Source organism: Mya arenaria, chromosome 3 (assembly GCF_026914265.1).
Source record: "Mya arenaria isolate MELC-2E11 chromosome 3, ASM2691426v1".
NCBI lineage: Eukaryota > Metazoa > Mollusca > Bivalvia > Myida > Myidae > Mya > Mya arenaria.
In genome coordinates, this window is record NC_069124.1 from 56,379,522 (window position 1) to 56,399,540 (window position 20,019).

Sequence of the window (20,019 nt, forward strand, 5' to 3'; positions counted from 1 at the left end):
TCAAGCAATCTCAATAAAATAATTACATGAATGAATACAACCATATGATCATATGGGCAATGACCCAAGGTCGTTGGGTTAAGATGACCACCATTGTTATCTTTGTAAGGTTAGGTAAACTGAGGTGATGCTGGGTCAAACTGTAAAGATACCTCCCTGCACATTTTACTAATTGAAATTGAGAGTGAAGTAGCCACTTAAGATGTCATTAGATATTGAAATATGTATCTATTATACATACATACTTTCTTAACATTTTTCTTGACAAACCACAGATGAGAAGGAGTAAGGGTTGTTTATACACATAGGGAGACAGAGAGGAAAAGATGACAGAGATTAAACAATCTATAGGAAATATTGTATTTCACTGATTGCTTCACGCCAAGATTTTTTTGAAATGAAAAAACAAAAACAATAACACAATGATAGTGCAATAGATATTGTTTATTAAAAGTCTACAAACAAGAGTAACTTAGAAAGCAGTGTCTGTCAGCCGTTCATTTATTCACTGATAACAGAAATGGATGACAGTCACTGGCTGGTCCAGTATCTCAGAAGTTATGTCCCTTGATACCAACTTCACAGGAACAGGTGACTGTCACTGCCTGGCTGGTGTATTTAAGGGGTTATGTCCCATGATACCCACATCATATATACAGGAACAGGTGACTGTCACTGCCTTGCTAGAGTATTTCAGGGGTTATGTCCCTTGACACACTCATCTTATATACAGGAACAGGTGAGTCACTGCCTGGCTTGAGTGTTTCAGGGGTTATGTCCCTTGACACCCTCATCACATATACAGGAACAGATGACCGTTACAGCCTGGCTGGGGTATTTCAGGGGTAATGTCCCTTGTTACTAACATTACATATACAGGAACAGATGACCGTTACAGCCTGGCTGGGGTATTTCATGGGTAATGTCCCATGCTACTAACATCACATATACAGGAACAGAAGACAGTAACTGTCTGGCTGGAATATTTCAGGGGTAATGTCCCTTGATACACACATTACATATACAGGACAGGTGCCAGTCTTTGCCTGGCTATATTTTTTCAGGGGTAATGTCCCTTGATACAGGAATATAATATAGGTGACAGTCATTGGTGGGCTGAAGAATTTTAGGAGTTATGTCTCTTTATACCCACATCACAAATACAGAAACAGGTGACAGTCAGTGACTGGCTGGAGTAGTTCATGGGTTATGTCCAATGATACTCACATCACAGAAACATGTGGCAGTCACTGGCAGGATGGCATATCTAAGGGGTTATGTCCCTTGATACCCACATCACAGTTACAGAAACAGGCTATAGTCACTGCAGGGCTGGAATTACTATGAGTTATGTCCCTTGAAACCCACATCACAGGTACAGGAACAGGTGACAGTCACTACCTGGCTGGGGTTTTCCAGGAGTTATCTTCCATGATACCCACATCACAGATACAGAAACAGGTGACAGTCACTACCTGGCTAGAATATTTCAGGGGTTAGATTCCTTGATTCTTACATCAAATATACTGGTACAGGTGACAGTCACTGCCTGACTGGAGTATTTCAGGGGTAATGTTCCTTGATACACACATCTCATACACAGGAACAGGCGACAGACACTGCCTGACTGAAGTATTTCAGGGACTATGTCCCTTGATGCACACATCACATATACAGGAAGAGGCGAGGGTCACTGCCTGGTTGGAGTATTTCAGGGGTAATATCCCTTGATATACACATCACATATACAAGAACATGTGACAGTCACTGCCTAGATGCTAGATGAAGTATTTCAGGAGCTATGTCCCCTGATACTTACATCAAAATGTCTTTGACACTCACATCACATATACAGGAACATGTGACAATCACTGCCTAATTAAAGTATTTCAGGAGTTATTTCCCTTGACACCCTCATCACATATACAGGAACACATGACAGTCACTGCTTTGCTGAAGTATTTCAAGAGTTATGTCCTTTGATACTTACATTCCATATACAGGAACAGAAGACAGTAACTGCCAGACTGAAGTTTTTCAGGAGGTTCATGATATTAACATCACAGATACAGAAACAGGCGACAGTCACTACCTGGCTGGAATTACACGGGGTTATGTCCCTTGATACTCACATCACATAAACATGAACATGTGAAAGTCACTGGCTGGCAGTTGATTATTTTCAAGGTTATTTTAAAAACCTAAATTTAAGACAAAACTTAAATATTATACAGTCTTATATAATGTGATATCTGTGCATTTAGCAGTTTGTATATCAAATATCAAGTGAAAAAATTTAAAACTGAAATATTTTGCGATGAAACATTCTCAAGTTATGCAACTCTAAACTTTTTTGTAACTAAATGTTTATCAACATTCCCAAGCATCTAAATTTGAAAAAAGTTGTTTCTTAAATGATCAGGAGTATAAAATATCAGCTTCAAAGTTTGAAACATCCAATTTTGAGGGATTTGAGGGTGGAAAATAAAACAAACTTTCAAATGATAATTAAATGGTGCCTTTTTTATTACGAACATAAACAACATTACAAAACAGTCATTTAAACCTTCTCCATTTATGTCAAGTCCGTTACCTGTCTGTCAGAAGTATATATATAAAGCATTAATTATCTCAGAATATAACTATATTTCAAAGACCAGCTAGCCCAGAAGCTGACAACAAAATAATGGTTTCATATGTCCAATTTAGTGCCATAAATCTCAACAAAGATAGTCATAGATCACGATGATTTGTCAAGTTTAGGTAACTACAAAGTCTAATTACACTATTGCATGCTGAAACCAAAGCTTATCCAGATCCCAAGTAGCAGGTTACCCCTCATTTGCATTAATATTTCATGGCTCACATCTTAATTTTGTAATATGATATAATAGAGCCGTAAATTTGACACTTTTATCATCTACAAGGTTACCTTAATTTTCTAACTTCTGTCAAAGAGCAATCTAGAATCTGTACAGATTGAGATCTATATGAAACAGAAAGTGCATGCAAGCCTTTTTTATTATTATATTTCATGACAAGAAAAAGATGGTGCATGCAAGGACACATTAAACGGCCAGTTAATACAGCTCAAAAAATGATTAATGCGTAGGTACTTCATGACCTTAAAGGGACTAGACACCAGATGATACAATTGTAAGAAAAAAAAAGGTTTCAAAAATTACATAAAATATAGTTATTACTGTGTAAAACGCATTGAATATCACTTACTGATGTAACACAAATTATATAAGCTTATGACACATGCAGTATTTGCGTATCTCTTCAATTCCAAATATGCCCAGGGGTTTGTCTACCACGTAAATACCAGTAAATTTAAAAATAGCTTCGGTATATGTATCTGTACTAATCATGTGACTTTCACATGCTAAATATACGCACTGTAAACAAGGTTACTATTTATTAACAGGTAAACTCATAAATTCTTTTATTCATGTAAAGTGATGTAATCTCAGCCTCGTACTAGCTCGTATTGACAATTCTAGGCTTGCTTTGAGAAAATTAACTGTATTTGCCAATTTTGGGACCATCTGGTGTTTAGTCCCATTAAATGAGAATCAGTTCTTTGAAAATCCAAAAAGTGTGTCAGGTAGTCCGTATTTCAATGTATGTATACTGTTGGGTCTCATCCATGTACCAATGTTCGCATTAAAATTCCTCTGTACAATATCTGATTTTAGTGGACCCAGATGCATTGGCAGATAAGAATTGACATGAACAAGAGATGTTTGTCAAACATTATGCCCCCCTGAGCGCCATGTTGTCAGGATTATATGGACAATTGAATGAAATATGCATGGACCGAAATGACAGCTGATTTGTCGCTAACATTGTATGCCGTTGAGGCAGTTTTAAGATTATGACCATTCAAAGTTTGAAGAAAGAGTGTGTTATGACCATGACCTTTGACTCTATGACCTCAAAATCCATAGTACTCATCAGCTGGTCACCAAAAATCTAAATGTTAAGTTTGAGGGCCATGGGTGCAGGCATTGACAAGTTATCACACAGACAAGCATTTTTCGTTCAAGGTCACTGTAACCTTGACCTTTGATCCAATGACCCCTTAAATCATAAGGGGTCATCTACAGGTCAGACACAACTCCAAGTCAAGTTTGAGGGCCATGGGTGCAGGCATTGTCGAATTATCACTTGAAACATTTTCGCATTCAAGGTCACTGTGAACCTGACCTTTGACCCAATGACTCCTAAAATCAATAAGGGTCATCTCCTGGTCAGGCCCAACTTATATGTCAAGTTTGATGATCATAGATTCAGGCATTGTTGAGATATCACTGGGAGAAGATTTGTTAACTTTTTCGTGTTAAAGGTTACTGTGACCTTGACCTTGGCCTGATGACCCCCAAAATCAAGAGGGGTCATCTACTGGTCAGGCCCAACCTTCATGTCAAGTTTGATGACCATAGGTCCAGGAATTGTCGAGTTTGCTTTCAAGGTCACTGTGACCTTGACCTCTGACCCCTTAAATCAAAAGGGGTCATCTACTGGTCAGGCCCAACCTCCAAGTCAAGTTTGAGGGCCATGGGCGCAGGCATTGTTGAGTTATCACTCGGGCAACCTTTTATCGTTCAAAGTCACTGTTACCTTGACCTTTGGCCCAATGACCCCTAAAATCAATAGGGGCCATCTACTGGTCAGGCCCAACCTCAAATTCAAGTTTGATGGCCGTGGGTGCAGGCATTGTTGAGTTTTCACTCAGACAACCTTTTACCATTCAAGGTCACTGTGACCTTGACCTTTGGCCCAATGACCCCCCAAAACAATAGGGGTCATCTACTGGTCAGGCCCAACTCCAAGTCAAGTTTACTGGCCATAGGTGCAGGCATTGTCGAGTAATGACACAGACAACCTTTTACCATTCAAGGTCACTGTGACCTTGACCTTTGGCCCGATGACCCCCAAAAACAATAGGGGTCATCTACTGGTCAGGCCAAACCTCCAAGTCAAGTTTGAGGGCCATGGGTGTAGGCATTGTCGACTTATCACACGGACAACCTTTTACCATTCAAGGTCACTGTGACCTTGACCTTTGGCCCGATGACCCCCAAAAACAATAGGGTTCATCTACTGGTCAGGCCCAACCTCCAAGTCAATTATGAGGGCCATGGGTGCAGGCATTGTTGACAACCTTTTACCATTCAATGTCACTACGACCTTGATCTTTGACCCGATGAGCCCCAAAAACAATAGGGGTCAGCTACTGGTCAGGCCCAACCTCCAAGTCAAGAATGAGGGCCAAGGGTGCAGGCATTGTCGAGTTATCACTCGGACATCCTTTTACCATTCAAGGTCACTGTGACCTTGACCTTTGGCCCGATGACCCCCAAAAACAATAGGGGTCATCTAATGGCAGGCCCAACTTCCATATCAAGTTTGATGATCATAGGTCTAGGCATTGTTGAGTTATCACTCGGACAAGCTTTAAAATTATTTTACCATTAAAGGTCACTGTGACCTTGACCTTTGACCCGATGAGCCCTAAAATCAATAGGGGTCATCTACTGGTCAGGCCCAACCTTCATGTCAAGTTTGATGACCTGCGTCCAGGAATTGTTGAGTTATCACTCGGACAAGCTTTGGTCTACCGACGGACCGACCCTCCGACCGACCGACATACCGACATGCCTGTGCAAAGCAATATTCTCCTCTTCTTTGAAGGGGGGCATAATAATTTAAACACTGACAAAAAGTGCTCAAATAGTGCCAAAGTATAAGTTTAATTTGTACAAAAAAATATCAAACTGCCCATATGAACAGTTTGATGAAATAGAGGATATATACACAGCACTTCTTTTTTACTTGTACGCTCAACCATTATATATATGACATAATGACCATGCAGTTATCTGCCTTTATGTCTCTTACTTTTCAACTCCTCCTTTTTGGACTTATTAGGGCACCACAGACCAGTTTAACTCTGCCATCTTTAAACATGACCAGGATAACATTCAGCTTACCAACAGACTTTGATTCAATTTAAATATTTTTGAGCATTCCTCTCGATTCCTCCTCAGTAGCAATGATCTGTTTCCACCCTTTCCCTTTACCCTGACTTCTCTCCCCTATCCTGGATGATCTCCATCGGTCTTATTATACTGTCTTAATTTATCCATTTAATTGACTTAAACATTGTCAATGGAAACATTCCACAAGCATTATACACAACTTATAATTGTTTATATATTCTGTAATGTTTTATATATTGAAATAAATATTGTTTATTTAAACCAAACATGTGGCTTCGTTGCTCCTCTCTTAAAATCAGCTCAGCTTGACTGTTGGAGGTTTTACCAGGGAAGTCTGATAGGGGCAAGACTATCACAGTCAAGGGTTTAGAAAATGCATTATAAAGGGGAAAAGATTCATCAGCGGACATTTATTGTGACTGGATCACTTCCAACAATAGTTTCAGTTTAGGTCAATAACTACCCAGTGGTTTTGTTAACTTCCTCAATTCAGAGGAATCAAATTGCACATTTATAAGCTCAACAAAATTGCCAGGAAATGATAATTAATATGTTTGACATGCAGAATCACAAAGTTCATTGATCAATAGAAACAGCAATCAAATATAATGAAACTATCCCATCCTAGACAAATTGCACCATTGCTGGTTTTCGTCATTTCGCCAATATATCTGCTGCACATGTAATATCGACCAGCATCGGGTCAAAGAAGCTTGATTCATCAGGTCTCTAACATGATTATGGAAATCAGTTCTATAACTGATTTGTCAGCACAATAGATTCTGAGGTTTCGGTTTATGAACATGATGTCAATTTAGCTTTTTTTCTAGCTTGGTTCTGCGGAAATTTGTATTCATTTCTTAAGTCAGATTGTGAGAAAAAAACTCTCTGAAAATTTATAGCACACTGATTCAAACATCTGCATCAATGCAATGAGCAGAGGTATGCAGATAATGAGAGCATGCAGGAGGCACTAAAAGCTCTTTTCCACAAAAATGACATATAGTTTTACTGAAAATGTGGAAGTTACACCAACTCTCAGACAATCAAGGCTAATGTAGTATGATTGGAGAAAAACAATTATATGATCATTACCAAATGATGGAAAAGAGGAACTGTTAATATCTTTATGTAAACAACTTCCAAGAAAACCTGACACATTGATTGTAACATTATAGTGCCCGAGATGAATATATTTTTATCAACTATTACTGCCCATATTCCAGGTGTGCTGTCAGTTGCTTGATGATACTGATAAGCCAAGCCAGATGCATCGGTGACAGTTGACATGAAGCAAGGTTCAGGGGGCCAACATTGACTCAACAGTACCTGCACATCAACACATCAGTAGAACATGTTGTCATTTTAATAAAGGGGTGACAGCCAGAGGCCAGAGTAGAAGGCATGTACCAGACCTTCTATTGTGACTCAGGTGGCATGGTTTCCCTAGATTTTTTTTAACACTAGAATGGCCGTAAAAAAAATCAGCATATGTAAGACTAAAAAGGAACATGTTCTTCAAATTATGATCAACTCAGTACCTACCCTGTACCAGTGACAGCAAAAGGTTATAAGATAGTTAATAGAAAAGCATTAATAGAATCTTTCCACTTGGGTCTCTCATGCACTTGGTTAGACATGACCTGATGCTGGAATCCAAAACATAACCAGACATGCAAGCCAATTAGCTGCCAGGAACATTAATGTGTCGGTAAACTACCAATGTATAACAATAACATCAAACATGCTGTATACATATTATTTATCTTCTCTGTTGTGTACCATGATTATTCAATATTGCTGTTTCATTTACTGGTCATCCACATACCGTAAAAAAAGCAGAATTTACTATATATAATAGTAAGTGTTTATTTTTTGGCTTCTGAATGATTCACTTGGCAGGCTGTGTGCAGCAGGTGCTGACTAATCGTATAAAAGACACAAATAAGAGCTCTCTTAGTGTTTGGCGCCAAATGTTTATCAAATACCTGATCTATACTTGTCAGTGCCTGATCTATACTAGTCAGTGCCAATGTGCAAGCTTCTAAAAATTCTCACTTAATAAAACCTTTAAATGGCTGAATGGAAATATGGTGGTTAATTTGTTACTATTAAATAGAAATTTGGCGGTTGTTAAATCTGCTTAGTGGGTTTGGGGTTGCCAGCTAGCTTAGGAGCCTGTTTCTAAATGATTAAATGTGAATCTGTATGGGTTTCCATCAACAGGGGGAGGCATGAGCCTGAACACTAAAAGTAATATACATTTTATAAGGAAAAGACGTATGTGCTAATACTAATAATCAAACAAAAAATGAAAAACAAGAGGCCCAAGATGGCCCTTAATATTGATCACTCGATTGGACTAATGGTTCTAAAGTTATTGTTCAGACAACAAAAATTACTGGACTGCAGCCCACCAGAAACATAGTATTATTTCAGAAGATGTTTAAAGTTTGAAGTTGATATCTTCAATGATTGTAAAACAAATAAAAAATTATAAAAAATATAAAAAAAGTTTCTGAAGAGACGATTTTCTAAGTTTTCCATATAGACATAAAAGTGGAAAGTAGCCCATCCCCTGGCGGCCATGTTTTTTATGAATCAAAATGGGGTGAATGAATTTGATAGAGGGTCACCTAAGGAACATTTCTGTGAGTTTATAATTTCAAAATCAGCAGTAGATTCCGATGAGAAGATTTTCGGAGTTTTCTATATAGACATGTTTTGAAAAGTAGCCCAGCCCAATGGCAGTCGTGTTTTAAATTTTTATGAATCAACATGGGGTGAAGGAATTTGATACAGGGTCACTTAAGGTGCATTTCCGTGAAATTATGTTGGAATTGGGCCAGCGGTTTCTGCATGGAACCACTTCTTTTATCTAAAAGAGGACCACCCAAGGAATATTCCTGCAAAGTTAAGTTGAAATTGTCCCAGTGGTTTAGGAGGAGTTGTTTGAAGGAAAATGTAAACAACGACGTTTGGACAGAAGACGTCTGAAAATCACCCTATCACGAGAGCTCATGCTAAGCCCTTTGTGAACAGAATGATGAGCTAAAAAAAGTTCAATTCAATATTTCAATGTGCCATTTCAATAAAATTATAGTTTTAAAGGCTACTCCAGGGCTTAAATGTTCCTGATAAGTTTCTATTGCATTAGTATTAACCAATACTAATTACAGCTACACTAAATGTTACATTAGAAACATGTAATTTTTTCTTGGCCTTAAGCAATCTTCTAAATACATTTCAGACCAAACCTACTCATCCTTACCAAGCATCAGTAGCAACAAATAAAATAATCCATCATGTCAACAGGAAAGCCATTGAAATTGAATACCCATAATATATGGTATATTTAACTCCTTTGTTGCATTTCAGTGGGGTAGTTTTCTTAATGTGTCAAGCTATGATATAAAGCCAAGTCATCCTTGGAGTATTGATGACAGAGTGGGTACCCAAGTGATAATGGTTGGTGACGCAGAATTCAGCTCAATTACAGAAATTTGTATCTGACGTTTCGATGTCTTTCTAGTTAGTGAGACATAAAAAACTTAAATTTGAGACTTAAAGGAAATATATATGTAATTTAGTACTGTTAAATCACGTCCAATTTCTTCCGACACTCTTATTTTGTCATACTTCTCTTTTGTGCCTCTGCCTTATTCTTATTCTAAATATTATACAAGGAAACATTTAAAATGACTGCCTTAATTTAAGTGCTAATTACTAAAATTTCATGGCCTGTTCAATAAATACTCTTATGACATTTAATTTGTATTTAGTATTTAGACAATTTAATTATTTCCCTTACGTTACAAGTAATTATAAAGAATTATGCACCAGTCAATTGTATCCCCCCCCCCCCCCCCCCCAGGTTTGGGGGTATACCAGGGATAGCCAGGGAAATGGGCAGTGTTTTTACCTTTCAGGTAGGTGGCCCGGCAGTGCCAAGTGGATGCGGCGGTGGTTTTTTCTTCGCGCAAAATATAGTGGGGAATGGGCCTTACCTAGGGTCCCTTGAGTGTGGGGGCATTTGGCGGGGATTTTACCATCTGTTCGTCCCCTCAGTGCGGAGGCCATGGTTACAATTGACTGGTGCATTATCACATTAAATAACTGGAATATTTATAAGTCACAGACCATTAGAGAGCTACGCTTATTTTTATTTCTTTTCCATTTAATATGTTATTATATATATTTATATATATATATATATTCAGATGATTACAATAAAACACTTCTAATTATATTTATTTATTCTGTATATTGGATACTGTCTTTAATGTTTATATTATTTTCAAAAGTTTATTTACTATCAATTTTTGGTCCCTAATGACTTAGAATCCAGAAGAGAAGTGCAGATAATAAATTGTGGTAGATTTAGGGTATTATGAAATGCGGTTACATAATATACTATAATAATACTCAGTATTTGTCTCAAGTCAGTACTTATACATTTAATTTTAATATCAATTAAAGACCTCATTGATACCTTAGGAGCGGATCCAGGATTCGATGTTAGAGGGGATGTAACCTAAGCGCGTAACCTTTTGACTTGCACCCCTCCCTCTGATCAAAATTGATTTAGTAATAGAAGTGTTGGTTTTAAAATAAAAAGTAAACTTGGAGGATTTAAGGGGGTGAGGGGGCAGCCCCCAACCCAACACTGCATGGCTCAGCTAGTGGATTGGCAGGGGCATGCACTGTTTTGGCATGCACAGTTTTTTCAACAAAATTGATGGATCATGCATCAACATTCTCTTGTAAATGTTCATGTTCATGTAATTTAAAAAACATCTTAAGAAAATTTCTCTACATCTTCATGATCTTTTAAAGTCATCCTTCATTTACATGATGCACATTTCCAGTAAAAAGACACTTGAAAATTACAAAAGGAATCTACATCAAAAGTCTGTAACAAAAAGTTAATTACATCCATGTTCTGCGTCCTTCAAACTGCACTTAAACACCGGGTCAGTAACTGATCCTTAAAATTTAGCTGGATTGTGGAGATTTTATCTCAAAGCCTTTGTTTCATGGGTGATCAAATGTTAAAAAGCCATACAGATTTTAACAAACTTGTTGCACAACTTGGAAATACTAGCTCACACCTTGGGTGAACTAAAAAATCAAGCCCCTGGATATCCCTTGAAACAGGATCAAGCTGTCAGCATACTATTTTTGTTTTGGTATGAGTTGTGTGTTATGATTTTTGAGACTTTTAATGCGATTTATCTTTACAATTATCACCATTTATTGTATTTTGCTAAATAAGATTGTGAAAAATGCTTGTTTCTGTTGAATTCAAAAAATAGAAATGATGCTTTTACCAAAAAAATATGAAAAAAGAATGAAAAGGGTCCGTGAAATGATATATATTGTAACGGTCCGCTGTATGCGGAGGATGTGTGTTTATAGTCTCAACTTCTATGCACTTGCTAGAAAGCTCAGCTATCCTGTGAGGCAATATTAGTAAGTTGGAACTTCAACAATCTTTAAAGCTCTGCTTTCCTGATGGTTGAAGTGTAAGGTCTCCTGTAGGTGGCAGAGGTCTACAGCGGCGGAGGGGCGTTTATAATAATATTCCGTATAAAACGGAAGTACGTTCATACCGGATGTAAACTTGGTTGGTAATATGCATATTAGCAAATCCCAGGCTATGTGAGAATAGAGAAGTTAGTGTAAATAAAGACCAGTGGACCCCTTCAGGGTCGAGCATGCTTTTCCCTGAAGGGATCTGTTGGTGTTTGTTTCATTACGCCAGAAAGCTAGGCTATCTGGTGTTTATTTAATGTCGCAAGTTACAAATGGTGGCAGCGGTGGGTTGATGACAAATGCCGGAACGGAGTTGCCTTTCCCATAAGATTCCCAGACTAAGACTCGGGACGAGTCTTCTCGGAGGGGAAAGTAATGTAACGGTCCGCTGTATGCGGCAGATGTGCGTTTATAGTCTCAACTTCTATGCGCTTGCTAGAAAGCTCAGCTATCATGTGAGGCATAGTAAGTTGGAACTTCAACAATCTTTAAAGCTCTGCTTTCCTGATGGTTGAAGTGTAACAGTCCCCTGTAGGCGGCAGAGGTCTACAGCGACGGAGGGGCGTTTATAATAATATTCCATATAAAACGGAAGTACGTTCATACCGGATGTAAACTTGGTTGGAAATATGCAAATTAGCAAATCCCGGGCTATGTGAGAATAGAGAAGTTAGTGTATATAAAGACCAGTGGACCCCTTCAGGGTCGAGCATGCTTTTCCCTGAAGGGATCTGTTGGTGTTTGTTTCATTACGCCAGAAAGCTAGGCTATCTGGTGTTTATTTGAAGTAGCACTTTACAAATGGTGGCAGCGGTGGGTTGATGACAAATGCCGGAACGGAGTTGCCTTACCCATAAGATTCCCAGACTTAGACTCGGGACGAGTCTTCTCGGAGGGGAAAGTAATGTAACGGTCCGCTGTATGCGGCGATGTGCATTTATAGTCTCAACTTCTATGCACTTGCTAAAAAGCTCAGCAATCCTGTGAGGCATAGTAAGTTGGAACTTCAACAGTCTTTAAAGCTCTGCTTTCCTGATGGTTGAAGTGTATTTTTATGGTCCCCTGTAGGTGGCAGAGGTCTACAGTGGCGGAGGGGCGTTCATAATAATATTCCGTATAAAACGGAAGTACGTTCATACCGGATGTAAACTTGGTTGGTAATATGCAAATTAGCAAATCCCGGGCTATGTGAGAATAGAGAAGTTAGTGTATATAAAGACCAGTGGACCCCTTCAGGGTCTAGCATGCTTTTCCCTGAAGGGATCTGTTGGTGTTTGTTTCATTATGCCAGAAAGCTCGGCTATCTGGTGTTTGTTTATTTGGCTTGCAAGTTACAATATGAATAGATTCAATGAAAAAACAGAAAATTTAAAATATTTGTTAAAAATATTCATAAACTTAAATATGTTCACTTTTAAGACTAATTTTAAGACTTTGAATTCACTTCAGGAATGGAAATAAATAATGATATATTAGGTAAGGTTCACTGAAATTATAACAACATCTGAAGTGGTGTTTCCTTAATGCCCACACCACACTAGGCCATGTTCCCACTACGGCCTCAAAAATCTCGAAGGACACAGTCAGAACATGTTCAACGTAGAAGGAACACAATAGACACTGATAAGGACGTGGTATGGTCTTTATGGATGTGTAAGACGTGAGTGGACTTTGTAGTGGAAACGTGGTCGAATCAGGACGTAGTAAGAATGTAGTAAGAACTTAATAAAAACGTATTAGAGACGGCATGGGCGTAGTGAGGGCATAACTAAAACCTAAGTCTGGGAACATGATTGATGTAGTGCAAGCGTGGTATTGGACGGGAAATATTGAATGGCGGTCTCATCACATTGTCTTTAGGTTGTCATTGCGTTCTTGCAACTTTGACAGGGTTCTCACCACAACCTCTCCAACATTTTACTACGAAGATGGTATGATCGTGTCACCTTGCAGAAGACCTAATTTGGTTGTAAATACGTTCTTTCGGTGCTTAACACATCTGAGACACATTTGTATCAGGTTCTTACCACGTCCTGTCAGGTTGTGAAAAGTGATCATGTACTGGATTCAACTATAATTTAAAACCAACACTATATCAGACATCAATGAAAAATAGGCCAGTTATAAATAGAACACTGTTTTACCATCTCGATCACATTCACAAATAAATTCAAGTCAAAAGAACATACCAGTAATGAGGATCTAATAAGCACTTGGTAAGCGTGTGGTGCCATCTTCCTTTTTGTAGTAAGAACATACAAAGAGCGAATGGACATGGTGCACGCGTATTAAACACGTATTGGACGTGGTGCACATGCAAAGATGAGCACAGTAAGAACGCATTTGGAACGTTTGAGACGCTGTGAATGCCTGGCAGGGACGCAATAAGGAGGTAGTATGAACTTGAGTAAAACATTTTTTAATAATTTGACCTTGTCAAAATCGCCAGGATGTAGTGCGGTCTTCGTGGTCTAGTGTGATTGGGGTATTACATCCTGACCATTAAAGAACAGTCATTCCTTCATATTTCTATGAAATCTTTGATCGAAATTACTGACTGTTTTGTACATTAACTGATAATTAAGCCTCATTCTGATTTTACATAATTAATGAGCTACATCATCTCTGAGGTAACCACTGGAGGAGTTATGATGCAGGAGATAAAATGGTCAATCAATCAAGGGTAACCTGATCAGGCTGCTTTTCCATCCTGAAAGTGTCAGGGGGTTTCCACTGATCAAAATGATGTTACCTATATATCCTTTATCTTTGGCAAGAGATAGAAAAGGGTGTGTACACCATTACATTATCACAACTTTGAATTACAAAGTCATTCCTTTGCTATCCAAATGAAGAAAACAGGACAGCTAGTCAGGGGTGTGTTTTTTCTGGCATGCTTTTATCTTCATGGCACAGCATAAAAAGATCATTATAAAATTTTGAAAAGAGCTTCTTTTTTGTCAGCAGAATGGATAGTTACCTTAACATTGGTGTTGTCAGTCACTTAAAGGGGCTGTCTCACATATGATAAAATAGCGGGAAAAAAAGAAAATTGTCGAAAACTGACATAAACTTGGCATCGATGTGTACAATGCATTGAAACTTACTAACTGAAGTACCACATAGTTAACAATTTATTTAAGTTTAGCAGTTATTTCGTATCTTTCCATTAAAAGCAGGTAGAATTCATTCCTTATGCGTGATTGGCTCTAGTCGGTGTTATCACGTGATATTACCGAGGTAGGTGTATAGCTTAATTATGTCACCCTATTGGAATAAGCCTTTGTAGCTCAGTGAGTAAGACGCTGGACTTCAATTTTGGCGACGCTCAGGTTCGAACCCGGTCTCTGACACAATTTTTTTTTTACATTTTGGTACTTTTTTTACAATTATGATATCAAAGCTTAACACATTCTTTTAGATAATTGTCCCGAGATTCATTACAGAAAAAAACTTTTTTTGGTGCCAATCTGTGACACAGTCCCTTTAAAGACCTAAAGTGTGATCTAAAAATGACTGAACCAGCCTCAGGTAACCGCAAATGGTTTTACAAATTTTGGTATTTGCAGACTCTTGATGAAGCACGAAGCGTGCAAAAATTCTACTTAAACACTCATTATTGTTACCATCGACAAGAGTAACTTAACCACATTTGAACTCTTGACAGGAACATATACGTAACTTTAAAATTGTTGATCTGAGGTTACATCAACATCCAAAATAATTCATGCTGATTGACTTTTTTGTGTCAGAAAAAATATTGCTATAATTTTAACATTCAAATAATAATAATAATAATAATAATAATAATAATTCATAATACTGATAGTAACAGTAACTGTTGTTGCATCAACACATAATTAAACATATCAATTCTCGGGACTTGTACACATTAAAATGAGCACTTGCATGTATATTATATTTATCTAGTTCTGCTTCTCATCAATGATCACAATTATCTACAGAAATCTATACGAAATCGGGAGCAGAAGACTTCCCCTGTACATCATTTATGAGTTTGTCTCCTTTGAAGGCATTTCTTCAAAGATGGTAATTAAAATGATGAGCGCAGCATTTAAAACCTAATATCAATTAATTCATGTAAATGAACACTGTATACACACAATTGCTCCAAGTTTCACCATGCATTTGCCTGCCACATAATTATACATAAGTACATTGCTGAATAATGTTTTCTTCTCTAGCTTGCATGAACATTGCAATTAAACATAACTTAAAAAAACTTCTTATAATCCTGAGTTTTATAGCTATAATAAATCCTTATATCAGACAAATAAATTATATATACGAATTTCTATTTTTATCTCATTAATTGATTTATCTCATTTAATTAGAAGGAATAACTGCAGGAATATCCATGCAGCCACATGGCCTATTAGTAATAGGGACAGGTGGTAATTACATACACTGTATTTAGCAGGTAGTTAGAGGAATTGGGTAACATTAATCCACTGTTAATTGCTGATTCTCTGTTACAGGTAGGTGCCTTTAGATGTCAAGAACTAAGTCAAAGGAAATCTGCTACTTTTGAATGGCTATTTGAATTAGAACTCATTGATTCAGAGCAGCACAGACAAATTACCATTTTCATACATGTATGAAACTTTCTAATGATCATATAGTTACACTTACAACAAAAGAAGGTCTTATGACCCCCCCCCCCCCCCCTCCCCACCCCCGGGTCCAGAAATAGCAGGGGAAATAGGCAGTGCCGAGTAAATGTGATGGTTTTGTTTCCACGCCAAAAATAGTGCAGAATGGGCCTTACCTAGGATGTCCCCTGGGTGCAGGGGCATTTGGCAGGAATCCTGCGAGCAGTTTGTCCCCCCAGTTTTACCTGGGATCGGCTGGACCGAAGGTCAAAGTCCTCGTTCAAATTAAACTTGGTATCCTTCATGAGAACCATTGTTTACAACATTTATTCATCCTTTTTGGTGTATTCGTTAAAACAATTGTATTCATTTAAGTAAATCTTTTTGGGAGTAAGAGTGCATCTTTAAGATGCTGTACAACTTACATAAATATTTCTTTACATAATTACATCTAGTCAGATATATTGTTAGGGGTCAAAAAGACAAATTTCAACTTTCCATGCATTGACCACCAATAATCAAAATTATTATCACTTACTTTACATAATTAAATAATTTTTGACAATTAACAGCATTATTATCTCTATAATAAAGACTAATACACCAAAAATTTGGTAACACTGATAAATTAACCTACAAGTTTAATTAGAGCTACAAGAAAGACCAATGAATCGCAAATTTAGCATTGATTTAAAGTCCCATGCATAAGTCTGTTTTGAAGTATGCAAATGAATGATATATAAACGAAATATATATATTTATACATATCTATATTATCGATTATCGATTAAATAAAACACCACATGACTGCATGTTCTGAGGCGTAAAGTCTATGTGTACAAATAAGGGGTAACCGATACGCCAAAAAACGTATACCAATATATAATGTAATATGCTGTACCCATATTATTATTGCTATATATGTATATACTTCATTTACATGCTATTTACATTAACTAATTTATCTGTTATCATATTTAAGACATTTGTGTTATATTTGCATGTTAATTTAACAATATTTAAAAGTATTATTACTTATTTGTTGCAAATGGCGAAACAATACACCAGGTACTCGAGGTTACTTCAATTAATATTTCAACTAAAAATAATAACTTGAACCTTGAACGGAATAGAAATACATTTTATTTGTTTATGACTGAATCAAGTCAAACTAATTTTGGGTTTAATTTGACAATAATATTATAATACACCTATACTGAAGTCTTAGATTCCTCTCATTCAGAATAAAGTACAGTTTAATGAGTTGATTGCTTCAAAACTAGGTTTAAGTTTGTTTTTATTGACTGTAAAACTAGCTTATAAATATCTTTAGCGGCGAAATTCAGTTAGCTCCAAAATACCATTCAGTTAGCTCCAAAATACTGGAATCCAGTATTATAAAGCTCCCAACTACCAGACTTGTGTGTCTGCTATCAGAGAGAGCAAAAACTTGGACCAGACACAAGACTCTAATCCCGCAGAAATTCTAAAGGCACAAAACTAGCTCTTTAACCCTTGAAATATAGTTCATTGTGTGGAAAATAATCAAACAAGAGAGATTATTGAAGGAACCTGCAGATTATTATCAGCTATATGAAGATACAATTAATATAACCAGATGCTTGGCCCTATTTTGACAGTCTGCAATCAGTTTTTTCCACAAAAAAAGATCAAAAAAATACTTTTAATCAGAATTTGCCAAGACCTAACTAATAAATTGATTATTCTTTACTGGCACAAACAAATCATTGTGTTAAATAAATACTAGTATCAACACAAATTAAATACAAGGAGTTAGAATATTCATAAATGTCAGTATGATCCACAAACTGTATATTTTTAACAAAACTACTTAAACACATCCAACAGCATTTCAAAAATGTATTTTTGTATACACTTATAATATAGTGAATTGTTTTGAAGAAAACCCATTTAGTTCATATGATAAACATCGAAAAAGGCAGGCACATATAATAGCTGAATCAACATGATTCTGATAAAAAAAAAAAAAAAATCAACCAAAGTTACAGTATTCGTACTTGACTATACATGATGTTACAGACATATGGACATTGAACATTTCATTACCCTTCTCAAAAAAGTGCGGAAAACGCGCGTTTAACGCGCGTTAAACGTGCAGAAAACGCGCGTTAAACGCAGCGGTATTGGCACTGCGTTTTAAGCGTATTTTTCTTACCGAGTGCGTAAAAAGTGAATAAAATGGAACAGAAAAGCGCACATAAGCGTATTTTTTCTGCGCTTTTTACAAAAAACGCACTAAAAACGCACTTGAGTGTATTTTAAGTGCGTTTTTAACAAAAAAAATACACTTAAAACAAACTTACACAAAAAAAACGCACTAAGTGTGTTTAAACCGCGTTTTTTTTGGATAAAATGCGCACTTAAAACGCAGTTGAGTGCGTCTTTTCTGAAAGTGCGTTTTTTACCTCCAAAAAGCGCAGTTAAAATGCACTTAAGTGCGTTTTTTTAGAAAGAATACGCACTTCTTGAAAGTGCGTTTTTAGTTCGCTTTTTGGAGGTAAAAACGCACTTCTAGAAAAGACGCACTCAACTGCGTTTTAAGTGCGCATTTTTGGGTTAAAAACGCAGTTAAACGCACTTCAGTAAAGAAGTGCGTTTTGATCCCTTAAAAACGCGCTTAAAACGCACTTCCGTTTTTACTGATTAAAAGTGAATCTTTTGCACCCAAGTTTTATGAAAAAAAATGCGTTAAAAGTGCATTTTTTTCTGCATTAAAAGAGCATTTTTCTGTGTTAAAAAAGAGCACAAATTCACTCAGGTGCATTTTACCTGCATTAAAAGTGTCCATTTTTGCAAAAATAAAAAATGGACACTTTTAATATATTATTTATATATATATATATATATATATATATATATATATATATATATATATATATAAATATATTGAACCATCAAAAATAGAACACATTTGAATAAATAAATACTGATTTTGTTTCATTTAAATTTCCTAAACATGAGTTTGTGTTACATATATAAAAAAAAAAATCTCATAATTAATTTAACATGACACCTTGTAACTGGACATAATGTATTTACAGTCAGACATACAAGTACATATTTGTAAAATTTAGCAATAATAAAATAACCTTTTACTCAGTGGCAAAAATAATTGATAGAAAATCATGAAACTGTAAGCTACAAATTGGAAAATGACTGTGAGTCTCAAGAATCTTTTGTTATATTTTTGTCAAATCTAGAGATTCCTGACAGCTCTGGAAGAAAACAGGGTATCATATTTTAAATAAGTAATGACTTTATTAGTACTTAAATTGATTGACCCAATTTGGCCAGTTTCCAATAACTGGTAAGCCATGTGGAAGATGACAGTTTTATGACCCCTCCAAAAACCAACACTGTAATCATTTGAATAACTTTAAAGGTGCTAGTGTGCATATTTATGGAAACATGGCAATTTCTGCTTAATATGTTAATATTATATTAACATATATAAGGATAAAAACAAGTGCATCTTCATTGAGTTTTAAAACTACATCTACTATCTGGGACCAATAATCCTACTTCCAGCTACTATCTACACCAGCATTGTTATTTATTAAAATATGTGCACTAGGTTGAAAGTTGACAAACAAAAGTCCCACAAGTAGTCAAGTGTAATAACAGTGAAATTAACAACTGAAATAAAGAATACATACCATGACCTGAGTGCTTTCACATGTCAGTTTATCACAAATCATCCAATAGTGGTATTGTCATGTTTCTAATCATAGTTCATATTAACCTGATCTAATGATCATTATTTTATTTCACTAATCCCTTTAATATTAATTTGTTTTAATTGGTGTAAATCCATTTATTAA

At 36.5% G+C, this 20,019-nt stretch overlaps 1 protein-coding gene across 1 annotated transcript in view; it reads right to left on the reverse strand.

Annotated features, from left to right (window-relative positions):
• The window catches only part of LOC128227783 (extracellular matrix protein 3-like), an 86,739-nt gene that overhangs the window by 60,413 nt on the left and 6,307 nt on the right, over positions 1 to 20,019 (reverse strand). The gene's annotated exons all lie outside the window — the stretch shown is intronic.